Here is an 18,367-nt window from a genome sequence, read left to right on the forward strand (position 1 = left end):
CACCTTTTCATGCTCTGCATATTTTTCACACTTTTTCATGCTCTTCCTTTTTTTCACACCATTTAATTCTCCTCATATTTTTGACAGCTTTTCATGCACCTCATATTTCAGACCATTTCATGCTCCTCATATTTTTCAGACCATTTCATGCTTTTCATATTTTTCACACCGTTCCATGTTCCTCATAATTTTCATACAGATTCATACTCCTCTTATTTTTCACACCTTTACATGCTACTCATATTTTGACACGTTTTCATGCTCTTCATATTTTTGACACCTTTTCATGCTCCTCGTATTTTTCAGGCCTTCTCATGCTCCTCATATTTTTCAGACCTTTTAATGCTCTCGTATTTTTCAGACATTTTCATGCTCCTCGTATTTTTCAGGCCTTCTCATGCTCCTCATATTTTTCAGACCTTTTAATGCTCTCGTATATTTCAGACTTTTATATGCTGCTCGTATTTTTCAGACCTTTGCATACTCCTCATATTTTTCACACCTTTTCATGCTCTTCATATTTTTCACACCGTTTCATGCTCCTCATATTTTTCACACCTTTACATGCTCCTCATATTTTTGAGACCTTTTCATGCTCTTAATATTTTTGACTCCTTTTCATGCTCTTCATATTTTTCAGACCTTTTCATGCTCCTAGTATTTTTCAGACCATTTCATGCTCCTCATATTTTTCATACAGTTTCATGCTCCTCATATGTTCACACCTTTATATGCTCCTCATATTTTTCACACCTTTTCATGCTCTTCGTATTTTTCACAGTTTTCATGCTCTTCGTATTTTTCACAACTTTTCATGCTCTTCATGTTTTTCACACCTTTTCAGGCTCTTCGTATTTTTCACACCTTTTAATGATCTTTGTATTTTTCACACCTTTTCATGCTCTTCTTATTTTTCAGACCTTTTCATGCTCTTGATATTTTTCTCAGGTTTTCACGCTCTTGGTATTTTTCACACTGTTTCACCCTCCTCATATTTTTGGCAGCTTTTCATGCTCCTCATATTTTTCAGATCGTTTCATGCTCCTCATATTTTTGAGACCGTTTCATGCTCCTCATATTTTTCACACCTTTTAATGCTCCTCATATTTTTCACACCTTTGCATGTTCTTCATATTTTTCAGATCGTTTCATGCTCCTCATATTTTGGGGACCGTTTCATGCTCCTCATATTTTTCACACCTTTTTATGCTCCTCATATTTTTGACACCTTTTCATGCTCTTCATGTTTTTGACACCTTTACGTGCTACTCATATTTTTGACACTTTTTCATGCTCTTCATATTTTTCACACCATTTCTTGCTCCGCATATTTCTCATACAGATTCATGCTCCTCATATTTTTCACACCTTTACATGCTTCTCATATTTTTGACTCCTTTTCATACTCTTCATATTTTTTCAGACCTTTTCATGCTCCTCATATTCTTGGGAACTTTTCATGCTCCTCGTATATTTCAGACATTTTCGTGCTCCTCGTATTTTTCAGAGCTTTTCATGCTCCTCCTAATTTGCAGGCCTTTTCATGCTCCTCCTATTTTTCAGATCTTTTCATGCTCTTCCTATTTTTCAGACATTTTCATGCTCCTCCTGTTTTTCAGGCCTTTTCATGCTCCTCGAATTTTTCACATCTTTTCATGCTCCTCGTAGTTTTCACAGCTTTTCATGCTCTTCATATTTTTCAGGACTTTTCATGCTCTTCGTGTTTTTCACACCTTTTCATGCTCTTCATATTTTCCACACCTTTTCATGCTCTGCATATTTTTCACACCTTTCATGCTCTTCATTTTTTCAAACCATTTAATGCTCTTCATATTTTTGACAGCTTTTCATGCTCCTCATATATTTCAGAGCATTTCATGCTCCTCATATTTTTCAGACCATTTCATGCTTTTCATATTTTTCACACCATTTCATGTTCCTCATATTTTTCATACAGATTCATGCTCCTCTTGTTTTTCACACCTTTACCTGCTACTCATATTTTGACACCTTTTCATGCTCTTCATATTTTTGACACCTTTTCATGCTCCTCGTATTTTTCACACATTCTCATGCTCCTCATATTTTTCAGACCTTTTAATGCTCTCGTATTTTTCAGACCTTTTCATGCTCTTCGTGTTTTTTAGACCATTTCATACTCCTTGTATTTTTCAGACCTTTTCATGCTCCTTGTATTTTTCAAACCTTTGCATACACCTCATATTTATCACACCTTTTCTTGCTCTTCATATTTTTCACACCATTTCATGCTCCGCATATTTTTCATACAGATTCATGCTCCTCATATTTTTCACACCTTTACATGCTTCTCATATTTTTGACAACTTTTCATACTCTTCATTTTTTTCAGACCATTTCATGCTCCTTGTATTTTTCAGATATTTTCATGCTCTTCATATTTTTCACACCGTTTCATGCTCCTCATATTTTCAGACCTTTTCATGCTCCTCGTATCTTTGAGACCTTTTCATGTTCCTCATATTTTTGAGACCTTTTCCTGCCCCTCGTTTTTTTCAGACCTTTTCATGCTCCTCGTATTTTTCAGACATTTACATGCTCCTCGTATTTTTGAGACCTTTTTATGCTCCTCATATTTTTGAGACTTTTTCATGCTCTTCATATTTTTCACACCGTTTCATGCTCCTCATATTTTTCATACAGTTTCATGCTCCTCATATTTTCACACCTTTTCATGCTCCTCATATTTTTCACACCTTTTCATGCTCTTCGTATTTTTCACAGTTTTCATGCTCTTCCATTTTTTCAAAACTTTTCATGCTCTTCGTGTTTTTCACACCTTTTCAGTCTCTTCGTATTTTTCACACCTTTTCATGATCTTCGTATTTTTCACACCTTTTCATGCTCTTCTTATTTTTCAGACTTTTTCATGCTCTTGATCTTTTTCTCAGGTTTTCATGCACTTCATATTTTTCACACTGTTTCACCCTCCTCATATTTTTGGCAGCTTTTCATGCTCCTCATATTTTTCAGATCGTTTCATGCTCCTCATATTTTTGAAACCGTTTCATGCTCCTCATATATTTCACACCTTTGCATGCTCTTCATATTTTTCAGATCCTTTCATGCTCCTCATATTTTTGAGACCGTTTCATGCTCCTCATATTGTTGACACCTTTTAATGCTCCTCATATTTTTGACACCTTTTAATGCTCTTCATATTTTTGACACCTTTACATGCTACTCATGTTTTTGACACTTTTTCATGCTCTTCATATTTTTCACATCATTTCATGCTCCGCATATTTTTCATACAGATTCATGCTCCTCATATTCTTCACACCTTTACATGCTTCTCATATTTTTGACTCCTTTTCATACTCTTCATATTTTTCAGACCTTTTCATGCTCCTCATATTCTTGGGACCTTTTCATGCTCTTCATATTTTTTTGACACCTTTTGATGCTCCTCATATTTTTGACTCCTTTTTATGCTCTTCATATTTTTCAGACCTTTTCATGCTCCTCGTATTTTAAAGACCATTTCATGCTCCTCGTATTTTTCAGACCTTTTCATGCTCCTTACATTTTTCAGACCTCTTCATGCTCGTCGTATGTTTCACACCTTTTCATGCTCCTCGTATTTTTCAGACCTTTTCATACTCCTCGTATTTTTCACACTTTTCAGCCTCTTCATATTTTTCTCACTGTTTTATGGTCCTCATGTTTTTGACAGTTTTTCATGCTCCTCATATTTTTCAGACCATTTCATGCTCCTCATATTTTTCAGACCGTTTCATGCTCCTCATATTTTTCAGGCCGTTTCATGCTCCTCATAGTTTTCACAACTTTTCATGCTGTTCTATTTTTCACACCGTTTCATGCTCCTCATATTTTTCATACTGATTCATGCTCTCTTATTTTTCACTCCTTTACATTCTATTCAAATTTTTGACCCCTTTTCATGCTCTTCATATTTTTGACACCTTTTCAAGCTCCTCATATTTTTGACACCTTTCCATGCTCCTTTTATTTTTCAGACCATTTCATGCTCCTCCTATTTTTCAGACCTTTCCATGCTCCTCGTATTTTTCAGACCTTTTCATGCTCCTCCTATTTTGGACCTTTTCATGCTCCTCATATTTTTCAGACTTTTCATGCTCCTCTTATTTTGCAGGCCTTTTCATGCTCCTCCTATTTTTCAGACGTTTTCATGCTCCTCGTATTTTTCACACCTTTTCATGCTCCTCGTATTTTTCACACCTTTTCATGCTCTTGATATTTTTCAGAACTTTTCATGCTCTTCGAGTTTTTCACACCTTTTCATGCTCTTCATATTTTCCACACCTTTTCATGCTCTGCATATTTTTCACACCTTTTCATGCTCCTCATATTTTTGACAGCTTTGCATACTCTTCATATTTTTCAGACCTTTTCATGCTCCTCATAGTTTTCAGACCATTTCCTGCTTGTCATATTTTTCACACCGTTTCATGCTCCTCATATTTTTCATACAGTTTCATGCTCCTCGTATTTTTCAGACCTTTACCGCTACTTATATTTTGACACCTTTTCATGCTCTTCATCTTTTTGACCTTTTCATGTTCCTCGTATTTTTCAGACCTTTTCATGCTCCTCGTATTTTTGAGACCTTTTCATGCTCCTGGTATTTTTGATACCTTTTCCTGACCCTCGTTTTTTCAAGACCTTTTCATGCTCCTCGTATTTTTCAGATATTTTCATGCTCCTCGTATTTTTGAGACCTTTTCATGCTCCTCGTTTTTTTTGAGACTTTTTCATGCTCTTCGTATTTTTCACACCTTTTCATGCACCTCATATTTTTCACACCTTTTCATGCTCTTCATATGTTTCAGAACTTTTCATCCTCTTCGTGTTTTTCACACCTTTACATGCTCTTCATATTTTCCACACCTTTTCATGCTCTGCATATTTTTCACACCTTTTCATGCTCCTCATATTTTTTACACCTATTCATGCTCTTCGTATGTTTCAGAACTTTTCATGCTCTTCGTGTTTTTCACACCTTTACATGCTCTTCATATTTTCCACACCTTTTCATGCTCTGCATATTTTTCACACCTTTCATGCTCTTCATTTTTTTCACACCATTTAATGCTCCTCATATTTTTGACAGCTTTTCATGCTCCTGATATATTTCAGACCGTTTCATGCTCCTCATATTTTTCAGACCATTTCATGCTTTTTATATTTTTCACACCGTTTCATGTTCCTCATATTTTTCATAGAGATTCATGCTCCTCTTATTTTTCACACCTTTACCTGCTACTCATATTTTGACACCTTTTCATGCTCTTCATATATTTGACACCTTTTCATACTCCTCATATTTTTCCGACCTTCTCATGCTCCTCATATTTTTCAGACCTTTTAATGCTCTCGTATTTTTCAGACCTTTTCACGCTCCTCGTGTTTTTTAGACCATTTCATGTTCCTCGTATTTTTCAGACCTTTGCATACTCCTCATATTTATCACACCTTTTCTTGCTCTTTATATTTCACACCATTTCATGCTCCGCCTATTTTTCATACAGATCATGCTCCTCATATTTTTCACACCTTTACATGCTTCTCATATTTTTGACACCTTTCATACTCTTCATATTTTTCAGACCTTTTCATGCTGCCTGTGTTTTTCAGACATTTTCATTCTCTTCATATTTTTCACACCGTTTCATGCTCCTCATATTTTTCATACAGTTTCATGCTCCTCGTATTTTTCAGACCTTTTCATGATCCTCGTATTTTTGAGACCTTTTCATGCTCCTTGTATTTTTGAGACCTTTTCCTGCCCCTCGTCTTTTTCAGACCTTTTCATGCTTCTCGTATTTTTCAGACATTTTCATGCTCCTCGTATTTTTGAGACCTTTTCATGCTCCTCGTATTTTTGAGACGTTATCATGCTCTTCATATTTTTCACACCGTTTCATGCTCCTCATATTTTTCATACAGGTTAATGCTCCTCATATTTTCACACCTTTATATGCTCCTCATATTTTTCACACCTTTTCATGCTCTTCGTATTTTTCACAGTTTTCATGCTCTTCGTATTTTTCACACCTTTTCATGCTCTTCGTGTTTTTCACACCTTTTCAGGCTCTTCGTATTTTTCACACCTTTTCATGATCTTCATATATTTCACACCTTTTCATGCTCTTCTTATTTTTCAGACCCTTTCATGCTCTTGATATTTTTCTCAGGTTTTCGTGCTCTTCGTATTTTTCACACTGTTTCACCCTCCTCATATTTTTGGCAGCTTTTCATGCTCCTCATATTTTTCAGATCGTTTCATGCTCCTCATATTTTTGAGACCATTTCTTGCTCCTCATATTTTTCACACCTTTTAATGTTCCTCATATTTTTCACACCATTGCATGCTCTTCATATTTTTCAGATCCTTTCATGCTCCTCCTATTTTTCAGGCCTTTTCATGCTCCTCATATTTTTCAGACATTTTCATGCTCCTCCTGTATTTCAGGCCTTTTCATGCTCATCGTATTTTTCACACCTTTTCATGCTCCTCGTATGTTTCACACCTTTTCATGCTCTTCATATTTTTCAGACCTTTTGATGCTCCTCATATTTTTCACACCTTCTCATGCTCCTCATATTTTTCAGATGTTTTAATGCTCTCATATTTTTCAGACCTTTTCATGTGCTCGTGTTTTTTAGACCATTTCATACTCCTTGTATTTTTCAGACCTTTTCATGCTCCTCGTATTTTTCAGACATTTGCATACTCCTCATATTTATCACACCTTTTCTTGCTGTTCATATTTTTCACACCATTTCATGCTCCGCCTATTTTTCATACAGATTCATGCTCCTCATATTTCTCACACCTTTACATGTTTCTCATATTTTTGACACCTTTTCATACTCTTCATATTTTTAAGACCTTTTCATGCTCCTTGTATTTTTCAGACATTTTCATTCTCTTCATATTTTTCACACCATTTCATGCTCCTCATATTTTTCATACAGTTTCATGCTCCTCATATTTTCACACCTTTTGATGCTCCTCATATTTTTCACACCTTTTCATGCTCTTCATATTTTTCACAGTTTTAATGCTCTTTGTATTTTTCACAACTTTTCATGCTCTTCGTGTTTTTCACACCTTCTCATGATCTTCGTATTTTTCACACCTTTTCATGATCTTCGTATTTTTCACACCTTTTCATGCTCTTGATATTTTTCTCAGGTTTTCATGCTCTTCGTATTTTTCACACTGTTTCACGCTCCTCATATTTTTGGCAGCTTTTCATGCTCCTCATATTTTTCAGATCGTTTCATGCTCCTAATATTTTTGAGAACGTTTCATGTTCCTCATATTTTTCACACCTTTTAATGCTCCTCATATTTTTCACACCTTTTCATGCTCCTTTTATTTTTCACACCTTTTCATGCTCTTCATTTTTTTCACACCATTTAATGCTCCTCATATTTTTGACACCTTTTCATACTCTTCATATTTTTCAGACCTTTTCATGCTCCTTGTATTTTTCAGACATTTTCATGCTCTTCATATTTTTCACACCGTTTCATGCTCCTCATATTTTTCATACAGTTTCATGCGCCTCGTATTTTTTAGACTGTTTCATCATCCTCGTATTTTTGAGACCTTTTAATGCTCCTCGTATTTTTGAGAACTTTTCCTGCCCCTTGTCTTTTTCAGACCTTTTCATGCTCCTCGTATTTTTCAGACATTTTCATGGTCCTCGTATATTTGAGACCTTTTCATGCTCCTTGTATTTTTGAGACTTTTTCATGCTCTTGATATTTTTCACACCGTTTCATGCTCCTCATATTTTTCATACAGTTTCATGCTCCTCGTATTTTTTAGACTGTTTCATCCTCCTCGTATTTTTGAGACCTTTTCATGCTCCTCGTATTTTTGAGAACTTTTCCTGCCCCTCGTCTTTTTCAGACCTTTTCATGCTCCTCGTATTTTTCAGACCTTTTCATGCTCCTCGTATTTTTGAGACCTTTTCATGCTCCTTGTATTTTTGAGACTTTTTCATGCTCTTGATATTTTTCACACCGTTTCATGCTCCTCATATTTTTCATACAGTTTCATGCTCCTCATATTTTCACACCTTTCTATGCTCCTCATATTTTTCACACCTTTTCATGCTCTTCATGTTTTTCACACTTTTTCAGGCTCTTCGTATTTTTCACACCTTTTCATGATCTTCGTATATTTCAAACCTTTTCATGCTCTTCTTATTTTTCAGACCTTTTCATGCTCTTGATATTTTTCTCAGGTTTTCATGCTCTTCGTATTTTTCACACTGTTTCACGCTCCTCATATTTTTGGCAGCTGTTCATGCTCCTCATATTTTTCAGATCGTTTCATGCTCCTCATATTTTTGAGACCTTTTTATGCTCCTCATATATTTCACACCTTTGCATGCTCTTCATATTTTTCAGATCTTTTCATGCTCCTCATATTTTTGTGACCGTTTCTTGCTCCTCATATTTTTCACACCATTTCATGCTCCGCATATTTTTCCTACAGATTCATGCTCCTCATATTTTTCACACCTTTACATGCTTCTCATTTTTTTAACTCCTTTTCGTACTCTTCATATTTTTCACACCTTTTCATGCTCCTCATATATTTGCGACCTTTTCATGCTCCTCGTATATTTCAGACATTTTCATGCTCTTCATATTTTTCACACCGTTCATGCTCCTGATATTTTTCAAACAGTTTCATGCTCCTCGTATTTTTAAGACCTTTTCATGCTCCTCCTATTTTTCAGACCTTTCCATGCTCCTCGTATTTTTCAGACCTTTCCATGCTCCTCGTATTTTTCAGACCTTTTCATGCTCCTCGTATTTTTCAGAGCTTTTCATGCTCCTCCTATTTTGCAGGCCTTTTCATGCTCCTCCTATTTTTCAGACCTTTTCATGCTCCTCCTATTTTTCAGACCTTTTCATGCTCCTCCTGTTTTTCAGGCCTTTTCATGCTCCTCGTATTTTTCACACCTTTTCATGCTCTTCATATTTTTCAGAACTTTTCATGCTCTTCGTGTTTTTCACACCTTTTCATGCTCTTCATATTTTCCACACCTTTTCATGCTCTGCATATTTTTCACACCTTTCATGCTCTTCATTTTTTTCACACCATTTAATACTCCTCATATTTTTGACAGCTTTTCATACTCCTCATATATTTCAGACCGTTTCATGCTCCTCATATTTTTCAGACCATTTCATGCTTTTCATATTTTTCACACCGTTTCATGTTCCTCATATTTTTCATACAGATTCATGCTCCTCTTATTTTTCACACCTTTACCTGCTACTTATATTTTGACACGTTTTCATGCTCTTCATATTTTTGACACCATTTCCTGCTCCTCGTATTTTTCAGACCTTCTCATGCTCCTCATATTTTTCAGACCTGTTAAAGCTCTCGTATTTTTCAGACCTTTTCATGCTCCTCGTGTTTTTTAGACCATTTCATGCTCCTCGTATTTTTCAGACCTTTGCATACTCCTCATATTTATCACACCTTTTCTTGCTCTTCATATTTTTCACACCATTTCATGCTCCACATATTTTTCATATAGATTCATGCTCCTCATGTTTTTCACACCTTTACATGCTTCTCATATTTTTGACACCTTTTCATACTCTTCATGTTTTTCAGACTTTTTCATGCTCCTTGTATTTTTCAGACATTTTCATGCTCTTCATATTTTTCACACCGTTTCATGCTCCTCATATTTTTCATAGTTTCATGCTCCTCGTATTTTTCACACCTTTTCATGATCCTCGTATTTTTGAGACCTTTTCATGCTCCTCGTATTTTTGAGACTTTTTCATGCTCTTCATATTTTTCACACCGTTTCATGCTCCTCATATTTTTCATACAGTTACATGCTCCTTATATTGTCACACCTTTATATGCTCCTCATATTTTTCAGAACTTTTCATGCTCTTCGTGTTTTTCACACCTTTTCATGCTCTTCATATTTTCCACACCATTTAATGCTCCTCATATTTTTGACAGCCTTTCATGCACCTCATATATTTCAGACTGTTTCATGCTCCTCATATTTTTCAGACCATTTCATGCTTTTCATATTTTTCACACCGTTTCATGTTCCTCATATTTTTCACACTTTTTAATGCTCCTCATATTTTTCACACGTTTGCATGCTCTTCATATTTTTCAGATCGTTTCATGCTCCTCATATTATGGAGACTGTTTCATGCTCCTCATATTTTTGACACCTTTTCATGCTCCTCATATTTTTGTGACCTTTTCATGCTCCTCGTATATTTCAGACATTTTCATGCTCTTCATACCTTTCACACCGTTTCATGCTCCTCATATTTTTCATACAGTTTCATGCTCCTCGAATTTTTCAAAGCTTTTCATGCTCGTCCTATTTTGCAGGCCTTTTCATGCTCCTCCTATTTTTCAGACCTTTTCATGCTCCTCGTATTTTTCACACCTTTTCATGCTCCTCGTATTTTTCACACCTTTTCATGCTCTTCATATTTTTCAGAACTTTTCATGCTCGTTGTGTTTTCCACACCTTTTCATGCTCTGCATATTTTTCATACCTTTTCATGCTCTTCATTTTTTTCACACCACTTAATGCTCCTCATTTTTTTGACAGCTTTTCATGCACCTCATATATTTCAGACCGTTTCATGCTCCTCATATTTTTCAGACCATTTCATGCTTTTCATATTTTTCACACCATTTCATGTTCCTCATATTTTTCATACAGATTCATGCTTCTCTTATTTTTCACACCTTTACATGCTACTCATATTTTGACACCTTTTCATGCTCTTCATATTTTTGACACCTTTTCATGCTCCTCTTATTTTTCAGACCTTCTCATGCTCCTCATATTTTTCAGATCTTTTAATGCTCTCATATTTTTCAGACCTTTTCATGCTCTTCGTATTTTTTAGGCCATTTCATACTCCTTGTATTTTTCAAACCTTTTCATAATCCTCGTATTTTTCAGACCTTTGCATACTCCTCATATTTTTCACACCTTTTCATGCTCTTCATATTTTTCACGCCTTTACATGCTCCTCATATTTTTCACACCTTTACATGCTCCTCATATTTTTGAGACCTTTTCGTGCTCTTAATATTTTTCACACCTTTTGATGCTCCTCATATTTTTGACTCCTTTTCATGCTCTTCATATTTTTCACACCTTTTCAGGCTCTTCATATTTTTCTCACTGTTTCATGCTCCTCATATTTTTCAGACCGTTTCATGCTCCTCATATTTTTCACACCGTTTCATGCTCCTCATATTTTTCATACTGATTCATGCTCCTCTTATTTTTCACACCTTTACATGCTACTCATATTTGAGACCTTTTCATGCTCTTCATATTTTTGACACCTTTTCATGGTCCTCGTATTTTTGACACCTTTTCATACTCTTCATATTTTTCAGACCTTTTCATGCTCCTCGTATATTTGAGACCTTTTCATACTCCTCGTATTTTTCAGACATTTTCATGCTCCTCGTATTTTTCAGACCTTTTCTTGCTCCTCGTATTTTTCAGAACTTTTCATGCTCCTCGTATTTTTCACAACTTTTCATACTCTTCATTTTTTTCACACCTTTCAATGCTCCTCATATTTTGAAAGCTTTTCATTCTCCTCATATATTTCAGACCATTTCATGCTCCTCATATTTTTCAGAACTTTTCTTGCTCTTCATATTTTTCACACCATTTCATGCTCCGCATATTTTTCATACAGATTCATGCTCCTCTTATTTTTCACAACTTATATGCTACTCATATTTTGACACCTTTTCATGCTCTTCATATTTTTGACACCTTTTCATGCTCCTCGTATTTTTCAGACCTTCTCATGCTCCTCGTATTTCTTAGACCATTTCATACTCCTTGTATTTTTCAGACCTTTGCATACTCCTCATATTTTTCGCCCCTTTTCTTGCTTTTCATATTTTTCACACCATTTCATACTCCGCATATTTTTCATATAGTTTCATGCTCCTCATATTTTTCACACCTCTACATGCTTCTCATATTTTTGACACCTTTTCATACTCTTCATATTTTTCAGACCTTTTCATGCTCCTCGTATTTTTCAAACCTTTTTATGCTCCTCATATTTTTGAGATCTTTTCATGCTCATCGAATTTTTCAGAACTTTTCATGCTCCTCGTATTTTTCAGAGCTTTTCATGCTCCTCGTATTTTTCACAATTTTTCATGCTCTTCGTATTTTTCACACCTTTTCAAGCTCTTCGTTTTTTTCATACCTTTTGATGCTCATCTGGTTTTTCACACCTTTTCATGCTCTTCTTATTTTTCACATTTTTTCATCCTCTTCATATTTTTCACAACATTTCATGCTCCTCTTATTTTTCACAACTTTTCATGCTCCTCGTATTTTTCACAATTTTTCATGCTCTTCATACTTTTCACACTTTTTTAAGCTCTTCGTTTTTTTCATACCTTTTGATGCTCATCTGGTTTTTCACACCTTTTCATGTTCTTCATATTTTTCAGACTTTTTCACGCTCTTCACATTCCTCACACCTTTTCATGCCCTTCGTGTTTTTCACATATTTCATGCTCTTGATATTTTTCACACCTTTTCATGCTCTTCATATTTTTCAGACTTTTTCATGCTCTTGATATTTTTCACACCATTGCATGCCCTTCGTGTTTTTCACACATTTCATGCTCTTCATATTTTTTTACATCTTTCATGCACTTGATATTTTTCACACCTTTTCATGCTCTTCATATTTTTTATACAAATTCATGCTCCTCTTATTTTTCAACCTTTACATGCTACTCATATTTTTGACACCTTTTCATGCTCTTCATATTTTTGACACGTTTTCATGCTCACCATATTTTTGACACCTTTTCATGCTCTACATATATTTCACACCTTTTCATGCTCCTCATATTTTTCAGAGCTCTTCATGCTCCTCCTATTTTTCAGACCTTTAAATGCTCCTCTTAATTTTGAGATCTTTTCATGCTCCTCATTTTTTCACAATATTTCAAGCTCCTCGTATTTTTCACAGAGTTTCATGCTCCTCATATTTTTCATACCCTTTCATGCTCTTCATATTTTTCACACATTTTCATGCTCCTCGTATTTTACACACCTTTTCATGCTCCTCGTATATTTCACAGCTTTTCATGCTCCTCGTATTTTTAAGAGGTTTTCATACTCCTCATAATTTTCACACCTTTTCATGCTCTTCATATTTTTCAGACCGTTTCATGCTTTTTATATTTTTCACAGCTTTTCATGCTCTTCATGTTTTTCACACCTTTTCATGCTCCTAGTATTTTTCACACCTTTTCATGCTCCACATATTTTTCAGACCTTTTCATGCTCTTCGCATTTTTAAGACGTTTTCATACTCCTCATAATTTTCACTCCTTTTCATGCTCTTCATATTTTTCACACCGTTTCACGCTCGTCATATTTTTCATACAGATTCATGCTCCTCATATTTTTCACACCTTTAGATGCTCCTCATATTTTTGACACCTTTTCATGCTCTTCATATTTTTTACACCTTTTCATGCTCCTCATATTTTTCACACCTTTTCAAGGTCTTCATATTTTTCACACCGTTTCATGCTCCTCATATTTTTTATACAAATTCATGCTCCTCTTATTTTTCAAACTTTACATGCTACTCATATTTTTGACACGTTTTCATGCTCTACATATTTTTCAGAGCTTCTCATGCTCGTCGTATTTTTCAGACATCTTCATGCTCCTCGTATTTTTCAGACCTCTTCATGCTCCTCGTATTTTCACATCTTTACATGCTCTTCGTGTTTTTCACACCTTTTCAGGCTCGTCGTATTTTTCACAGCTTTTCATGCTCTTCATATTTTTGACACTTTTTCATGGTTTTCATATTTTTCAGACCTTTTCATGCTCTTGATATTTTTCACAGCTTTCCATGCTCTTTGTGTTTTCACTCCATTTCATGATCTCGTGTTTTTCAGAGTGTTTCATACTCCTCATATTTTTCACACCTTTTCATGCTCTTCATATTTTTCACACCATTTCATCCTCCTCTCATTTTTCATAGAGTTACATGCTCCTCATATTTTTCACACCTTTACATGCTTCTCATATTTTCGACAGCTTTTAATGCTCCTCATATTTTTGACACCTTATCATGCTTTTCATATATTTCAGACCTTTTCTTGCTCTTGATATTTTTCACAACTTTACATGCTCTTCGTATTTGTCACACCTTTTCAAGATCTTCGTATTTTTCACATCTTTTCATGCTCTTCATATTTTTGAGACGGTTTCATGCTCTTCATATTTTACACACCTTTTCATTCTCCTCATATTTTTGACATCTTTTCATGCTCCACATATTTTTCAGACCTTTTCATGCTCCTCGCATTTTTAAGATGTTTTAACACTCCTCATAATTTTCACTCCTTTTCATGCTCTTCATATTTTTCACACCGTTTCACACTTCTCATATTTTTCATACAGATTCATGCTCCTCATATTTTTCACACCTTTACATGCTCCTCATATTTTTGACACCTTTTCAAGCTCTTCATATTTTTCACACCGTTTCATGCTCCTCATATTTTTTTATACAAATTCATGCTCCTCTTATTTTTCAACCTTTGCATGCTACTCATATTTTTGACACCTTTTCAGGCTCTTCGTATTTTTGACACCTTTTCATGCTCCTCATATTTTTGACACTTTTTCTTGCTCTACATATTTTTCAGACCTTTTCATGCTCGTCGTATTTTTCAGACGTCTTCGTGCTCCTCGTATTTTTCAGACCTTTTCATGCTCCTCGTATTTTTCACAACTTTACATGCTCTTCGTATTTGTCACATCTTTTCAAGCTCTTCGTATTTTTCACACCTTTTCATGCTCTTCGTGTTTTTCACACCTTTTCAGGCTCGTCATATTTTTCACACCTTTTTATGCTCTTCATATTTTTGACACCTTATCATGCTTTTCATATTTTTCAGACCTTTTCTTGCCCTTGATATTTTTCACAGCTTTCCATGCTCTTCGTGTTGTTCACTCCATTTCATGATCTCGTGTTTTTCAGAGTGTTTCATGCTCCTCGTATTTTTCACACCTCTTCATGCTCCTCATATTTTTCACTCCGTTTCATGTTCCTTGTATTTTTCACACCTTTTCATGCTCTTCATATTTTTCACGCTTTTTCAGGCTCTTCATATTTTTCAGACGTTTTCTAGCTCGTCATGTTTTTCAGACACTTTCATGCTCCTCCTATTTTGCAGACCTTTTCATGCTCTTCATATTTTTCAGACCTTTTCATGCTCCTTGTATTTTTCACACCTTTTCATGCTCCTCCGATTTTCACACCTTTTCATGCTCTTCATATTTTTCAGACCTTTTCATGCTCTTCATATTTTTCAGACCTTTTCATGCTCTTCGTATTCTTCACACCTTTTCATGCTCCTCGTATTTTTCACACCTTTTCATTCTCCTCATATTTCTCAGATCATTTCATGCTCCTCGTAATTCTCAGACCTTTTCTAGCTCCTCATATTTTTCAGGCCTTTTCATGCTGCTTGTATTTTTCAGACCTTTTCATGCTCCTCGTATTTTTGAGACCTTTTCCTGCCCCTCGTTTTTTTCAGACCTTTTCATGCTCTTCATATTTTTTACACCTTTTCATGCTCTTCATTATTTTTCACACCTTTTCAAGCTCTTCATATTTTTCACACCGTTTCATGCTCCTCATATTTTTTTATACAAATTCATGCTCCTCTTATTTTTCAACCTTTGCATGCTACTCATATTTTTGACACCTTTTCAGGCTCTTCGTATTTTTGACACCTTTTCATGCTCCTCATATTTTTGACACTTTTTCTTGCTCTACATATTTTTCAGACCTTTTCATGCTCGTCGTATTTTTCAGACGTCTTCGTGCTCCTCGTATTTTTCAGACCTTTTCATGCTCCTCGTATTTTTCACAACTTTACATGCTCTTCGTATTTGTCACATCTTTTCAAGCTCTTCGTATTTTTCACACCTTTTCATGCTCTTCGTGTTTTTCACACCTTTTCAGGCTCGTCATATTTTTCACACCTTTTTATGCTCTTCATATTTTTGACACCTTATCATGCTTTTCATATTTTTCAGACCTTTTCTTGCCCTTGATATTTTTCACAGCTTTCCATGCTCTTCGTGTTGTTCACTCCATTTCATGATCTCGTGTTTTTCAGAGTGTTTCATGCTCCTCGTATTTTTCACACCTCTTCATGCTCCTCATATTTTTCACTCCGTTTCATGTTCCTTGTATTTTTCACACCTTTTCATGCTCTTCATATTTTTCACACCTTTTCAGGCTCTTCATATTTTTCAGACGTTTTCTAGCTCCTCAGATTTTTCAGACCTTTTCATGCTCCTCGTATTTCTCAGACCTTTTCATGCTCCTCGTATTTTTCAGACTTTTTTTGCCACTCCTATTTTTCAGGCCTTTTCTTGCTCTTCATATTTTTCACACGTTTTCATGCTCTTGGTATTTTTCACACCTTTTCATGCTCCTCGTATTTTTCACACTTTTCCTGCTCCTTGCATTTTTCACAGCTTTTGATGCTCCTCATATTTTTCCTGCCTTTTCATTCTCCACGTATTTTTCACACCTTTTCATGCACCTCGTATATTTCAGACCTTTTCTTGCTTTTCATATTTTTCACACTTTTACACTCTCTTTCTATTTTTGACACCTTTTCATGCTCCTCATATTTTTCACATCTTTTTCTACTCCTCGTATTTTTCACACCTTTTCCTGCTCTTCGATTTCTTCATACCTTTTCAGGCTTCTCGTATTATTCGCACCTTTCCTTGCTCTTCGTATTTTCCACACCTTTTCATGCTCCCCGTATTTTTCACACCTTTTCATGCTCTTCGTATTTTTCAGACCTTTTCATGCTCCTCGTATTTTTCACACCTTTTCCCGCTCCTCGTATTTTTCAACCTTTTCTCGCTCTTCATATTTTTGACACCATTTCATGCTCCTCGTATTTTTCACGCCATTTCCTGCTCCTCGTAAGTTTCATGCCTTTTCCTGCTCTTTGATTTTTTCACACCTTTCATGATCCTCGTATTTTTCGCACCTTTTCCTGCTCTTCGTATTTTTCACACCTTTTCATCCTCCTCGTATTTTTCACACCTTTTCATGCTCCTTGTATTTTTCAGAATTTTTCGTGCTTCTAATATTTTTCTACCTTTTCCTGCTCTTCGTGTTTTTCACACCTTGTCATGCTAATCATATTTTTCACACCTTTTCCTGCTGCTCGTATTTTTCACACCTTGTCATGCTCCTTGTATTTTTCAGACCTTTTCATGCTGCTCATATTTTTCACACCTTTTCACGCTCTCCATATTTTTGACACCATTTCATGCTCCTCGTATTTTTCACACCTTTTCCTGCTCCTCGTATTTTTCACATGTGATGCTCCTCGGATTTTTCACAGCTTGTCATGCTCTTCGAATATTTCACACCTTTTCATTCTTCTCGTATTTTACACACCTTTTCCTGCTCTTCGAATTTTTCACTCCTTTACATACTCTTCATATTTTTCACACCTTTTAGTGCTCCTTGTATTTTTCACACCTTGTAATGCTCCTCGGATTTTTCACACATTTCATGCTCCTCGTATATTTCGCACCTTATCCTGCTCTTCGTATTTATCACACATTTCATGCTGCTCGTATTTTTCCGACCTTTACCTGCTCTTCGTATTTTTCGGAACTTTTCACACTCTTCATATTTTTCACACCTTTTCACGCTCTTCGTATTTTTGACATCTTTTCACACTCCTTGCATTTTTCACACCTTTTCTGCTCCTTGTATTTTTCACACCTTTTCCTGCTCTTTGAATTGTTCACACCTTTTTATGCTCCTCGTATTTTTCACACCTTTTCCGGCTCCACGTATTTTCACATCTTTTCATGCTCCTCGTATGTTTCACAACTTTTCATGCTCCTCGTATTTTTCACACCTTTTCATGATGTTCATATTTTTCACAACTTTTCCTGATCTTTGAATTTTTTACACCATTTTGTGCTCCTCGTATTTTCCATAACTTTTCCTGCTCTTCGATTTTTCACACCTTCTCATGCTCCTCGAGTTTTTCACACCTTTTCATGCTCCTCGTATTTTTCACACCTTTTCATGCTGTTCATAGTTTTCAAACCTTTTCATGTTCCTCGGATTTTTCACACCTTGTCATGCTCTTCGAAGATTTCATACCTTTTCCTGCTCTTCGAATATTTCACACCTTTTCATGCTCCTGTATTTTTCTCACCTTTTCATGCTC

The sequence above is a fragment of the Cervus canadensis genome, chromosome 14 (assembly GCF_019320065.1).
Source record: "Cervus canadensis isolate Bull #8, Minnesota chromosome 14, ASM1932006v1, whole genome shotgun sequence".
Taxonomy (NCBI): domain Eukaryota; kingdom Metazoa; phylum Chordata; class Mammalia; order Artiodactyla; family Cervidae; genus Cervus; species Cervus canadensis.